Source organism: Arachis stenosperma, chromosome 10 (assembly GCF_014773155.1).
Source record: "Arachis stenosperma cultivar V10309 chromosome 10, arast.V10309.gnm1.PFL2, whole genome shotgun sequence".
Classification (NCBI taxonomy): Eukaryota; Viridiplantae; Streptophyta; class Magnoliopsida; order Fabales; family Fabaceae; genus Arachis; species Arachis stenosperma.
Window position 1 is genome coordinate 48363176 of NC_080386.1, and position 13134 is coordinate 48376309.

A 13134-nucleotide genomic window follows, 5' to 3' on the forward strand; every position below is an offset into this window, starting at 1 on the left:
TTCTGAATGGAGCATCATAGGTATTTTCTATGATGGTCTCTCTGAACTGTCCAAGATGTCTTTGGATAGCTTTGCTGGAGGATCCCTTCATCTGAAGAAGACGCCTACAGAAGCTCAAGAACTAATTGAAATGGTTGCAAATAACCAATTCATGTACACTTCTGAAAGGAATCCTGTGAACAATGGGACAAGTAAGAAGAAAGGAGTTCTTGAGATTGATACTTTGAATGCCATATTGGCTCAGAACAAAATATTGACTCAACAAGTCAATTTGATTTCTCAAAGTCTGTCTGGAATGCAAAATGCACCAGGCAGTACTAAGGATGCTTCATCTAAAGAAGAAGTTTATGATCCTGAGAACCCTTCAATGGAAGAGGTGAATTACATGGGAGAACCCTATGGAAACACCTATAATTCTTCATGGAGAAATCATCCAAATTTCTCATGGAAGGATCAACAGAGACCTCAACAAGGTTTCAACAACAATAATGGTGGAAGAAACAGGTTTAGCAATGGCAAGCCGTTTCCATCATCTTCTCAGCAACAGACAGAGAATTCTAAGCAGAACCACTCTGACTTAGCAACCATGGTCTCTGATCTAATCAAAACCACTCAAAGTTTCATGACTGAAACAAGATCCTCCATTAGGAATTTGGAGGCACAAGTGGGACAGCTGAGCAAGAAAATTACTGAACTCCCTCCTAGTACTCTTCCAAGCAATACAGAAGAAAATCCGAAAGGAAAGTGCAAGGCCATCAACATGGCCGAATTTGGAGAGGAAGGAGAGGCAGTGAACGCCACTGAGGAAGACCTCAATGGGCTTGCACTGACCTCCAATGAGTTCTCTAATGAGGAACCATGGGAATCTGAGGCTCAAAATGAGACCATAGAGATTCCAATGAATTTACCTCTGCCATTCATGAGCTCTGATGAGTATTCTTCTTCTGAAGAGGATGAGTATGTCACTGAAGAGCAAGTTGCTAAATACCTTGGAGCAATCATGAAGCTAAATGACAAGTTATTTGGAAATGAGACTTGGGAGAACAAACCTCCTTTGCTCACCAAAGAACTGGATGACTTGTCTAGGCAGAAATTACCTCAAAAGAGACAAGATCCTTAGAAGTTTTCAATACCTTGCACCATAGGCACCATGACCTTCAAGAAGGCTCTGTGTGACCTAGGGTCAAGTGTAAACCTCATGCCGCTCTCTATAATGGAGAAGCTAGGGATCTTTGAGGTACAAGCTGCAAGAATCTCACTGGAAATGGCAGACAATTCAAGAAAACAAGCTTATGGACTTGTAGAGGATGTTTTGGTGAAGATTGAAGACCATTACATCCCTGCTGATTTCATAGTCCTAGAGACTGGGAAGTGCATGGATGAATCCATCATCCTTGGCAGACCCTTCCTAGCCACAGCAAAGGCTGTGATTGATGTTGACAGAGGAGAACTGATCATTCAAGTGAATGAGGAATCCTTTGTGTTTAAGGCTCAAGGATATCCCTCTGTCACCATGGAGAGGAAGCATGAAAAGCTTCTCTCAAAACAAAGTCAAACAGAGCCCCCACAGTCAAACTCTAAGTTTGGTGTTGGGAGGCCACAACTAAACTCTAAGTTTGGTGTTGAACCCCCACATTCAAACTCTAAGTTTGGTGTTGGGAGGTTCCAACATTGCTCTGAGCATTTGTGAGGCTCCATGAGAGCCCACTGTCAAGCTACTGACATTAAAGAAGCGCTTGTTGGGAGGCAACCCAATGTTATATTTTATCTATTTTCCTTTGTTATTTTATGTTTTCTGTAAGTTGATGATCATGAGAAGTCACAAAATCAATTGAAAGAGCAAAAACAGAATGAAAAACAGGAAGAAAAATAGCACACCCTGGAGGAAGAACCTACTGGCGTTTAAATGCCAGTAAGGCTAGCAGATGGGCGTTTAACGCCAGAAAGGGGTACCAGACTGGCGTTAAACGCCAGAAATGGGCACCAGCCCGGCGTTTAACGCCAAAATTGGCTCAAAACGTATTTTTGCATGCCACTTGGTGCAGGGATGACTTTTCCTTGACACCTCAGGATCTGTGGACCCCACAGGATCTCCACCAACCCCACCACCCTCTCTCTTCTTCACCCATTCACCAATCACCTCAACCACTCTTCCCCAAAAACCCTTCACCTATCAAATCCCATCTTTCTCTTCACCACTCACATCCATCCTTCATAAAACCCCACCTACCTCACCATTCAAAATTCAAACCACTTTCCCTCCCAAACCCACCCATAATGGCCGAACCCTACCCCTCCCCTCACCCCTATATAAACCCATCCTCACTCCTTCATTTTCACACAACCTAAACACTACTTCTCCCCCTTTGGCCGAACCACAAAGCCACCTCCATCTCCTCTATTTCTTCTTCTTCTACTCTCTTCTTTCTTCTTTTGCTCGAGGACGAGTAAACCTTTTAAGTTTGGTGTGGTAAAAGCGTTGCTTTTTGTTTTTCCATAACCATTTATGGCATCCAAGGCCGGAGAAACCTCTAGAAAGAGGAAAGGGAAGGCAAAAGCTTCCACCTTCGAGTCATGGGAGATGGAGAGATTCATCTCAAGGGTGCATCAAGACCACTTCTATGAAGTTGTGGCCTTGAAGAAGGTGATCCCCGAGGTCCCTTTCAAACTCAAAAAGAGTGAATATCCGGAGATCCGAAATGAGATTCGAAGAAGAGGTTGGGAAGTTCTCACCAACCCCATTCAACAAGTCGGAATCTTAATGGTTCAAGAGTTCTATGCCAATGCATGGATCACCAAGAGCCATGATCAAAGTGTGAACCCGAACCCAAAGAATTGGCTTACAATGGTTCGGGGAAAATACTTAGATTTTAGTCCGGAAAATGTGAGGTTGGCATTCAACTTGCCCATGATGCAAGGAGATGAACATCCTTACACAAGAAGGGTCAACTTTGATCAAAGGTTGGACCAAGTCCTCACTGACATTTGTGAAGAGGGCGCCCAATGGAAGAGAGATTCAAGAGCGAAGCCGGTTCAATTAAGAAGGCATGACCTCAAGCCCGTGGCTAGAGGATGGTTGGAGTTTATCCAACGCTCAATCATTCCCACTAGCAACCGGTCTGAAGTTACTCTAGACCGGGCCATCATGATCCATAGCATCATGATTGGAGAAGAAGTAGAAGTTCATGAGGTTATAGCCCAAGAACTCTATAAGGTGGCGGACAAGTCCTCTACCTTAGCAAGGTTAGCCTTTCCTCATCTCATTTGTCACCTCTGTTATTCAGTAGGAGTTGACATAGAAGGAGACATCCTTATTGATGAGGACAAGCCCATCACTAAGAAAAGGATGGAGCAAACAAGAAACCCCTCTCATCATGAGATCCCTGAGATGCCTCAAGGGATGCACTTTCCTCCACAAGACTATTGGGAGCAAATCAACACCTCCCTAGGAGAATTGAGTTCCAACATGGGACAAATAAGGGTGGAGCACCAAGAACATTCCATCCTCCTCCATGAAATTAGAGAGGATCAAAGAATCATGAGAGAGGAGCAACAAAGACAAGGAAGAGACATTGAGGAGCTCAAGCACTCCATAAGATCTTCAAGAGGAAGAACAAGCCGCCATCACTGAGGTGGACCCGTTCTTTAATCTCCTTGTTCTTTATTTTCTTGTTTTTCGAATTTTCATGCTTATGTTTATCCATGTTTGTGTCTTATGATCATTAGTGTCTTAGTGTCCATGCCTTAAAGTTATGAATGTCCTATGAATCCATCACCTTTCTTAAATAAACAATGTTCTTAATTGAAAAAGAGAAGAATTGCATGAATTTTGAATTTTATAACAGATTAATTATTTTGATGTGGTGGCAACACTTTTGTTTTCTGAATGTATGCTTAAACAGTGCATATGTCTTTTGAATTTGTGGTTCATGAATGTTGGCTCTTGAAAGAATGATGAAAAAGGAGACATGTTACTGAGGATCTGAAAAATCATAAAAATGATTCTTGAAGCAAGAAAAAGCAGTGAATACAAAAAAAAAAGAGAAAGAGAAAAAGAAAGAAAAAAAAAGAAATAAAGTTGTGATCCAAGGCAAAGAGAGTGTGCTTAAGAACCCTGGACACCTCTAATTAGGGGACTCTAGCAAAACTGAGTCACAATCTAAAAAGGTTCACCCAATTATGTGTCTGTGGCATGTATGTATCCGGTGGTAATACTGGAAGACAGAGTGCTTTGGGCCACGGCCAAGACTCATAAAGTAGCTGTGTTCAAGAATCATCATACTTAACTAGGAGAATTAATAACACTATCCGGATTCTGAGTTCCTAAAGAAGCCAATCATTCTGAATTTCAAAGGATAGAGTGAGATGCCAAAACTGTTCAGAGGCAAAAAGCTAAAAGCCACCGCTCATCTAATTAATACTGATCTTCATAGATGTTTTTGGAATTCATTGCATATTCTCTTCTTTTTATCTTATTTGATTTTCAGTTGCTTGAGGACAAGCAACAATTTAAGTTTGGTGTTGTGATGAGCGGATAATTTGTACGCTTTTTGCCATTGTTTTTAGTATGTTTTTAGTATATTTAGTTGAGTTTTTAGTATATTTTTATTAGTTTTTAGTTAAAATACACTTTTCTGGACTTTACTATGAGTTTGTGTGTTTTTCTGTGATTTCAGGTATTTTCTGGCTGAAATTGAGGGACCTGAGCAAAAATCTGATTCAGAGACTGAAAAGGACTGCAGATGCTGTTGGATTCTGACCTCCCTGCACTCGAAGTGGATTTTCTGGAGCTACAGAAGTCCAATTGCCGCGCTCTCAACGACGTTGGAAAGTAGACATCCTGGGCTTTCCAGCAATATATGATAGTCTATACTTTGCCCAAGATTTGATGGCCCAAACCGGCGTTCAAAGTCACCCTCAGATTTCCCAGCGTTAAACGCCGGAACTGGCACCAAAATGGGAGTTAAACGCCCAAACTGGCATAAAAGCTGGCGTTTAACTCCAAGAAGAGTCTCTACACGAAAATGCTTCAATGCTCAGCCCAAGCACACGCCAAGTGGGCCCGGAAGTGGATTTTTATGTTATTTACTCATCTTTGTAATTCTTAAGCTACTAGTTTCCTATAAATAGGACCTTTTACTATTGTATTTTCATCTTTTGATCATTTTAGATCTCTAGATCATCTTTGATCACTTTAGATCTTAGATCATGGGGCTGGCCTCATGGCCATTCCTAGACCTTGTTCTTATGTATTTTCAACGGTGGAGTTTCTACACACCATAGATTAAGGTGTGGAGCTCTGCTGTACCTCGAGTATTAATGCAATTACTATTGTTCTTCTATTCAATTCCACTTGTTCTTGTTCTAAGATATCACTTGTTCTTCAACTTGATGAATGTGATGATCCGTGACACTCATCATCATTCTCACCTATGAACGTGTGACTGACAACCACCTCCGTTCTACCTTAGATTGGGTGAATATCTCTTGGATTCCTGATACACGATGCATGGTTGATCGCCTGACAACCGAGCGCTCGCCTTACAACCGAGCCAGCCATTCTGTGAGATCAGAGTCTTCGTGGTATAGGCTAGAACTGATGGCGACATTCAAGAGAATCCGGAAGGTCTAACCTTGTCTGTGGTATTCTGAGTAGGATTCAATGATTGAATGACTGTGACGTGCTTCAAACTCGCGATTGTGGGGCGTTAGTGACAGACGCAAAAGAATCACTGGATTCTATTCCGACATGATCGAGAACCGACAGCTGGATAGCCGTGCCGTGACAGGGTGCGTTGAACATTTCCACTAAGAGGATGGGAGGTAGCCACTGACAACGGTGAAACCCTTGCATAAGCTTGCCATGGAAAGGAGTAAGAAGGATTGGATGAAGACAGTAGGAAAGAAGAGAGACGGAAGGGACAAAGCATCTCCATTCGCTTATCTGAAATTCTCACCAATGGAATACATAAGTATCTCTACCTTTATCTTTATGTTTTATTCATATATCATCCATAACCATTTGAGTCTGCCTGACTAAGATTTACAAGGTGACCATAGCTTGATTCATACCAACAATCTCCGCGGGATCGACCCTTACTCACGTAAGGTTTATTACTTGGACGACCCAGTGCACTTGCTGGTTAGTTGTGCGGAGTTGTGATAAAGAGTTGAGATTGCAATGAGCGTACCATGTTGATGGCGCCATTGATGATCACAATTTCGTGCACCAGACGTCCATTGAGGTCTTCCTTAGTGGCGTTCACTGCCTCTTCATCCTCTCCAAGTTCGGCCATGTTGATGGCCTTGCACTCTCCTTTTGGATTTTCTTCTGTATTGCTTGGAAGGGTACTAGGAGGGAGTTCAGTAATTTTCTTGCTCAGCTGTCCCATTTGTGCCTCCAAATTTCTAATGGAGGATCTTGTTTCAGTCATGAAACTTTGAGTGGTTTTGATTAGATCAGAGACCATGGTTGCTAAGTCAGAGTGGTTCTGCTTAGAATTCTCTGTCTGTTGCTGAGAAGATGATGGAAAAGGCTTGCCATTGCTAAACCTATTTCTTCCACCATTGTTGTTGTTGAAACCTTGTTGAGGTTTCTGTTGATCCTTCCATGAGAAATTTGGGTGATTTCTCCATGAAGAATTATAGGTGTTTCCATAGGGTTCTCCCATGTAATTCACCTCTTCCATTGAAGGGTTCTCAGGATCATAAGCTTCTTCTTCAGATGAAGCATCCTTAGTACTGTTTGGTGCATTTTGCATTCCAGACAGACTTTGAGAAATCAAATTGACTTGCTGAGTCAATATTTTATTCTGAGCCAGTATGGCATTCAGAGTATCAATCTCAAGAACTCCTTTCTTCTAACTTGTCCCATTGTTCACAGGATTCCTTTCAGAAGTATACATGAATTGGTTATTTGCAACCATTTCAATTAGTTCTTGAGCTTCTGTAGGCGTCTTCTTCAGATGAAGAGATCCTCCAGCAGAGCTATCCAAAGACATCTTGGATAGTTCAGAGAGTCCATCATAGAAAATACCTATGATGCTCCATTCAGAAAGCATATCAGAAGGACATTTTCTGATCAATTGTTTGTATCTTTCCCAAGCTTCATAGAGGAATTCTCCTTCCTTCTATCTGAAGGTTTGGACTTCCACTCTAAGCTTACTCAATTTTTGAGGTGGAAAGAACTTTGCCAAGAAGGCATTGACTAGCTTTTCCCAAGAGTTCAGGCTGTCTTTAGGTTGTAAGTTCAACCATATTCTAGCTCTGTCTCTTACAGCAAAAGGGAATAGCATAAGTCTGTAGACCTCAGGGTCAACCCCATTAGTCTTGACAGTGTCACAGATCTGCAAGAACTCAGCTAAAAACTGATGAGGATCTTCCAATGGAAGTCCATGGAACTTGCAATTTTGTTGCATCAGAGAAACTAATTGAGGCTTAAGCTCAAAGTTGTTTGCTCCAATGGCAGGGATAGAGATGCTTCTCCCATAGAAGTCGGGAGTAGGTGCAGTAAAGTCACTCAGCACCTTCCTTGCATTATTGGCATTGTTGTTGTTTTCGGATGCCATGGGTTCTTCTTCTTTGAAGAATTCTGTTAGGTCTTCTTCAGAGAGTTGTGCCTTAGCTTCTCTTAGCTTCCACTTCAAGGTCCTTTCAGGTTCAGGGTCAGCTTCAACAAGAATGCCTTTGTCTTTGCTCCTGCTCATATGAAAGAGAAGAGAACAAGAAAATGTGGAATCCTCTATGTCACAGTATAGAGATTCCTTGAGGTGTCAGAGGAACAGAAAAATAAAAGAAAGAGGTAGAAGAATTCGAACTTAGTGAGATAGAGTTCGAATTGTGCATTGAGGAGGACTGTCACTCCATAAATAGAAGGATGTGAGAAGAGGGGAAGAGATTTTTTTTTTTGAAAGTTAAAAAGATTTTAAAAAACATTTTGAAAAACTTGAATTGATTTTCGAAAACTAAAAGTGGAAAAGAAATCAAGTGATTTTTGAAAAAGATTTTGAAATTAAAAATCAAAAAGATATGATTGAAAACTATTTTGAAAAAGATATGATTTGAAAAACAATTTTAAAAAGATTTGATTTTAAAAATTAATGACTTGCCTAACAAGAAAAGATATGATTCAAACATTAAACCTTTCTCAACAGAATAGGCAACATACTTAAAATGTTGAATCAAATCATTAATTGATAGCAAGTATTTTTGAAAAAGGAAAGAAATTGGTTTTGAAAACATTTGATTGAAAAGATATGATTTGAAAAAGATTTGATTTTGAAAAACTTTGAAAACTTGAAAAAAAATTGAATTAAAAACAGAATCTTCCCTCTTGTGCCATCCTGGCGTTAAACACCCAGAATGGTGCACATTCTGGCGTTTAACGCCCAATGCTCTACGTTTTGAACACCCAGCTTTTTCTGTGTAATTCCTCTGCTGCATGTGCTGAATCTTCAGTTTCCTGTACTATTGACTTGAAAATAGAACCAAGATCAAATAAACAACGCATGCAAGACACCAAACTTAAGATGAGACACTGGACTCAAACAAGAAACATAAAATATTTTTTTGGTTTTTATGATTTTGTAATTTTTTTTTTGGATTTTTCGAAAATTAAGTGGAAAAGAAAATAAAGGTATCAAAATTCTTAATGAGAATTCCAGGAATCATTGCAATGCTAGTCTAAGACTTCGGTCCAGGAATTAGACATGGCTTCACAGCCAGCCAAGCTTTCAAAGAGAGCTTCGGTCCAAAACACTAGACATGGCCAATGGCCAGCCAAGCCTCAGCAGATCATTGCTCCAACAGCAAGTTTGATAGAAATCAACAAGCTCTTGTGATGATAAGTTGAAACCTCGGTCCAATAAGATTAGACATGGCTTCACAGCCAGCCAGATTTCAACAGATCATCATGAAACTCTAGAATTCATTCTTAAAGAACTCTGAAGAAAAATGCCTAATCTAAGCAACAAGATGAGCCGTCAGTTGTCCATACTCGAAACAATCCCCGGCAACGGCGCCAAAAACTTGGTGCACGAAATTGTGATCACTACTTTTCACAACTCAAATAATCCCTAGTAACGGCCCCAAAGACTTGGTGCTCAATACCATGGCATAAACACAACTTCGCACAACTAACCAGCAAGTGCACTGGGTCGTCCAAGTAATAAACCTTACGAGAGTAAGGGTCGATCCCACGGAGATTGTTGGTATGAAACAAGCTATGGTCATCTTGTAAATCTCAGTCAGGCAGACTCAAATGGTTATGAATGATTTATGAATAAAACATAAAGATAAAGATAGAGATACTTATGCAATTCATTGGTGAGAACTTCAGATAAGCGAATGGAGATGCTTTGTCCCTTCCGTCTCTCTGCTTTCCTACTGTCTTCATCCAATCCTTCTTACTCCTTTCCATGGCAAGCTGTATGTTGGGCATCACCGTTGTCAATGGCTACAGTCCCGTCCTCTCAGTGGAAATGTTCAACGCACCCTGTCACGGCACGGCTATCCAGCTGTCGGTTCTCGATCATGTCGGAATAGAATCCAGTGATTCTTTTGCGTCTGTCACTAACGCCCCACAATCGCGAGTTTGAAGCTCGTCACAGTCATTCAATCATTGAATCCTACTCAGAATACCACAGACAAGGTTTAGACCTTCCGAGTTCTCTTGAATGCCGCCATCAATTCTAGCTTATACCACGAAGATTCCGGTTAAAGAACCCAAGAGATAAACATTAGAGCCTTGTTTGCTTGTAGAACAAAAGTGGTTGTCAGTCATGCGTTCATAAGTGAGAATGATGATGAGCGTCACATAATCATCACATTCATCATGTTCTTGAGTGCGAATGAATATCTTGGAATAAGAACAAGCTGAATTGAATAGAAGAACAATAGTAATTGCATTAATACTCGAGGTACAACAGAGCTCCACACCTTAATCTATGGTGTGTAGAAACTCCACCGTTAAAAATACATAAGAACAAGGTCTAGGCAGGGCCGTGAGGCCAGCCCCATGATCTAAGATAGCATAAGACTAAAGATAGCTACCAAGATGTCAAATACAATAGTAAAAGGTCCTATTTATAGGGAACTAGTAGCTTAAGAATTACAAAGATGAGTAAATGACATAAAAATCCACTTCCGGGCCCACTTGGTATGTGCTTGGGCTGAGCATTGAAGCATTTTCGTGTAGAGACTCTTCTTGGAGTTAAACGCCAGCTTTTGTGCCAGTTTGGGCGTTTAACTCCCATTCTTGTGCCAGTTCCGGCGTTTAACGCTGGAAATTCTGAAGGTGACTTTGAACACCGGTTTGGGCCATCAAATCTTGGGCAAAGTATGGACTATCATATATTGCTGGAAAGCCCAGGATGTCTACTTTCCAACGCCATTGAGAGCGCGCCAATTGGGCTTCTGTAGCTCCAGAAAATCCACTTCGAGTGCAGGGAGGTCAGAATCCAACAGCATCTGCAGTCCTTTTCAGTCTCTGAATCAGATTTTTGCTCAGGTCCCTCAATTTCAGCCAGAAAATACCTGAAATCACAGAAAAACACATAAACTCATAGTAAAGTCCAGAAAAGTGAATTTTAACTAAAAACTAATAAAAATATACTAAAAACTAACTAAATCCTACTAGAAACATACTAAAAACAATGCCAAAAAGCGTACAAATTATTCGCTCATCAGTCTTGCTAACTTCGATAGAAGTGGACTCTAGTTAGAAATTGTGTGATATACCAGTGGTAAGAGATGTTTCAGACATCTTCTTCGAATATATACCCACCTTTCTCCCTGAATGAGAAGTTGAGTTTTTCATAGAATTGGTACCCGAAACAGGCCAATCTCCATAGCCCTTACCGGATGGCCCCATTGGAACTTGCTGAAATAAAGAGCCAACTAGAAGAACTGCTATAAAAAGGATTTATTAGACTAAGCGCCTCTCCTTGGGGAGCTCTAGTATTATTTGTGAAGAAAAAATATGGCAATATGCACCTCTGTATAGACTATAGACAACTCAACAAAGTCACGGTAAAGAACAACTATCCTCTCCCAAGAATAGATGATTTAATGGACCAACTACAAGATATAACAGTATTCTCTAAGATTGACTTGAGATTAGGGTACCATCAAATAAGGGTAAGGGAGGAAGACATTCCAAAGACGGCATTTCAGACAAGGTATGGGCATTATGAGTTTACAGTAATGTCTTTTGGGTTGACTAATGCTCATGCCATTTTTATGGACTGTATGAACAAAATTTTTTGGCCTTATCTAGACAATTTTGTGGTGGTATTCATAGATGATGTATTGATCTATTCTAAAATAAAAGAAGAGCATAAGGAGCACGTAAAATTCAAGAAATTAGTAAATAATTAACCAATAAAATAATTATTAATCAAGAAATTAGAAAATAGAATTTTATAGTTTAATGGAATAGAAAAAATTAAAATAAGAATTTTGACGCTAATTTTAAAAAATTTGGCCCAAAATTGGGCCGAACGGGCCGAACCGAGTGAACCGGGCCCACGTGGCCCAAGCCCATTCACCTTACTCTATATATAAGCTGCCATCAGCCTTCTTTCTCCCCTTCTTTTTCATTAAACACGCTGAACAAGAGTGAAACCCTTAGGAGGAAGAGAATCACTATTCACATCTGACTTGTTTCGCCATAACTTTTGATTCGGAGCTCCGATTGACGAGCCGTTTATGGCCACGCGTTCGTCTCGAAGTCTTCTTCATTTCCATCTGAACAAAACGGTAAAAAACCCTGTATATTGTGCCCAGTTCCTTTCTCCCTTTCTGAATTCACGTTTTAGTGTGAGTGTTGGGTGATTTTGGTGATTTTGATGGTTTAAGAACACTCTAGCGGTAGATAATTGTTGGGTTTTATCCACTAAATCTATTGGTAAGGTAAGAAATCATTACTTTCCTTCTAATTTGTCAATTTTATGAGATTAAGATATTGAAGATTTGTATGTATATGGAATTATATGACATTAGGCTGTATATATGTGAAATTTAAGTCAAATTTGCGAAGTGGTATACTTGAATTGGAGCTTTTGGTGGCTGGAACCTATAGCACTTGATTTGGAACCTTGGAGGCTTGAATTGAGGTGTTTGAGCTTAGGGAGAAATCGGCCAAAATATGGTTTTGGTTTCTCGTATTTAATATATAATGTCTTGTGAAAACTTAGGCTAGATGACCATAGGACAGGTTGGAACGTATGAGTATGTTTGATGACTAGCACCTTTGATGTTGATTACTATTTTTCATGATGGTGTGTTAAATGATGAGTTGATGGAGATTTATATAATGATATGAATGCATGTATATATATGTATATTGGGTTGGTGAATATTAAACTTGATGAGGTCTTTGGGATTGTTAAGAGTAAGAAATGGTAGGTTGTGAAGGTTATTGTGGTGATGGCAAGGATATGTTGTGTTGATGATTCTGGTGCATAGTATGTTATGTTTGAGTAACTGTGTGTGGCCGGAATGATCGAGGTGTGTGTGTGGCCGGAATGGTTGAGAGGGCAAGATTTGGGTGCAATCCCGCTTGCTCATTAACTTGAAAATGTATTCGAATGGCAAGTTGAGGATAGAAGTTCTCTCTCTTGTCGTGATGCGAGTGTGGGGAAAGTGGAAAGGCACTTTGATCTCCATCATATTGTTTCCCTCACATTCTTCTCTGTTTTAAGGTGGAAAGGCACACTCCTTCGATGTGGAAAGGCACTCTCCTTCGTATATCCGACAGGAGAAGGTGGAAAGGCACACTCTTTCGATATGGAAAGCCACTCTCCTTCGTTTTTGATCCTCCTGGAGATGCGCAACCTAGAGACAAATGTCTAGGTTAGTGATAAGAGAATTTTTGCCGATTTAGAATCAATCAAAACAAGAACCAATTCGTTAGTAGCATAGTCCAAACCAACAATGAATCCTCATAATCAAATGTTAATTCAAAAGATAGTCATAATCAAAACACAATAACGGGGAGTTTGAAGTCTCGGGTCTTCTTTCCTAGGAAATGTAATGAAATGTTCAATTATTGGCTATGAGGGATTGGGGGTTGTGATTGCAAGGAGCAAGAAACTAAAGTGCAAGAAAGTAAATAAGCATGTAAGAAAATTAAAA

General features: G+C 40.2%; 1 non-coding gene across 1 annotated transcript; it reads left to right on the forward strand.

Moving 5' to 3' along the window:
- The first annotated feature begins 7055 nt into the window (after positions 1-7055).
- LOC130958623 (small nucleolar RNA R71) lies at positions 7056-7163 on the forward strand. The gene has a single exon (XR_009077736.1). It is a non-coding gene; the product is annotated as a small nucleolar RNA R71 (small nucleolar RNA).
- Positions 7164-13134: the final 5971 nt, after the last annotated feature.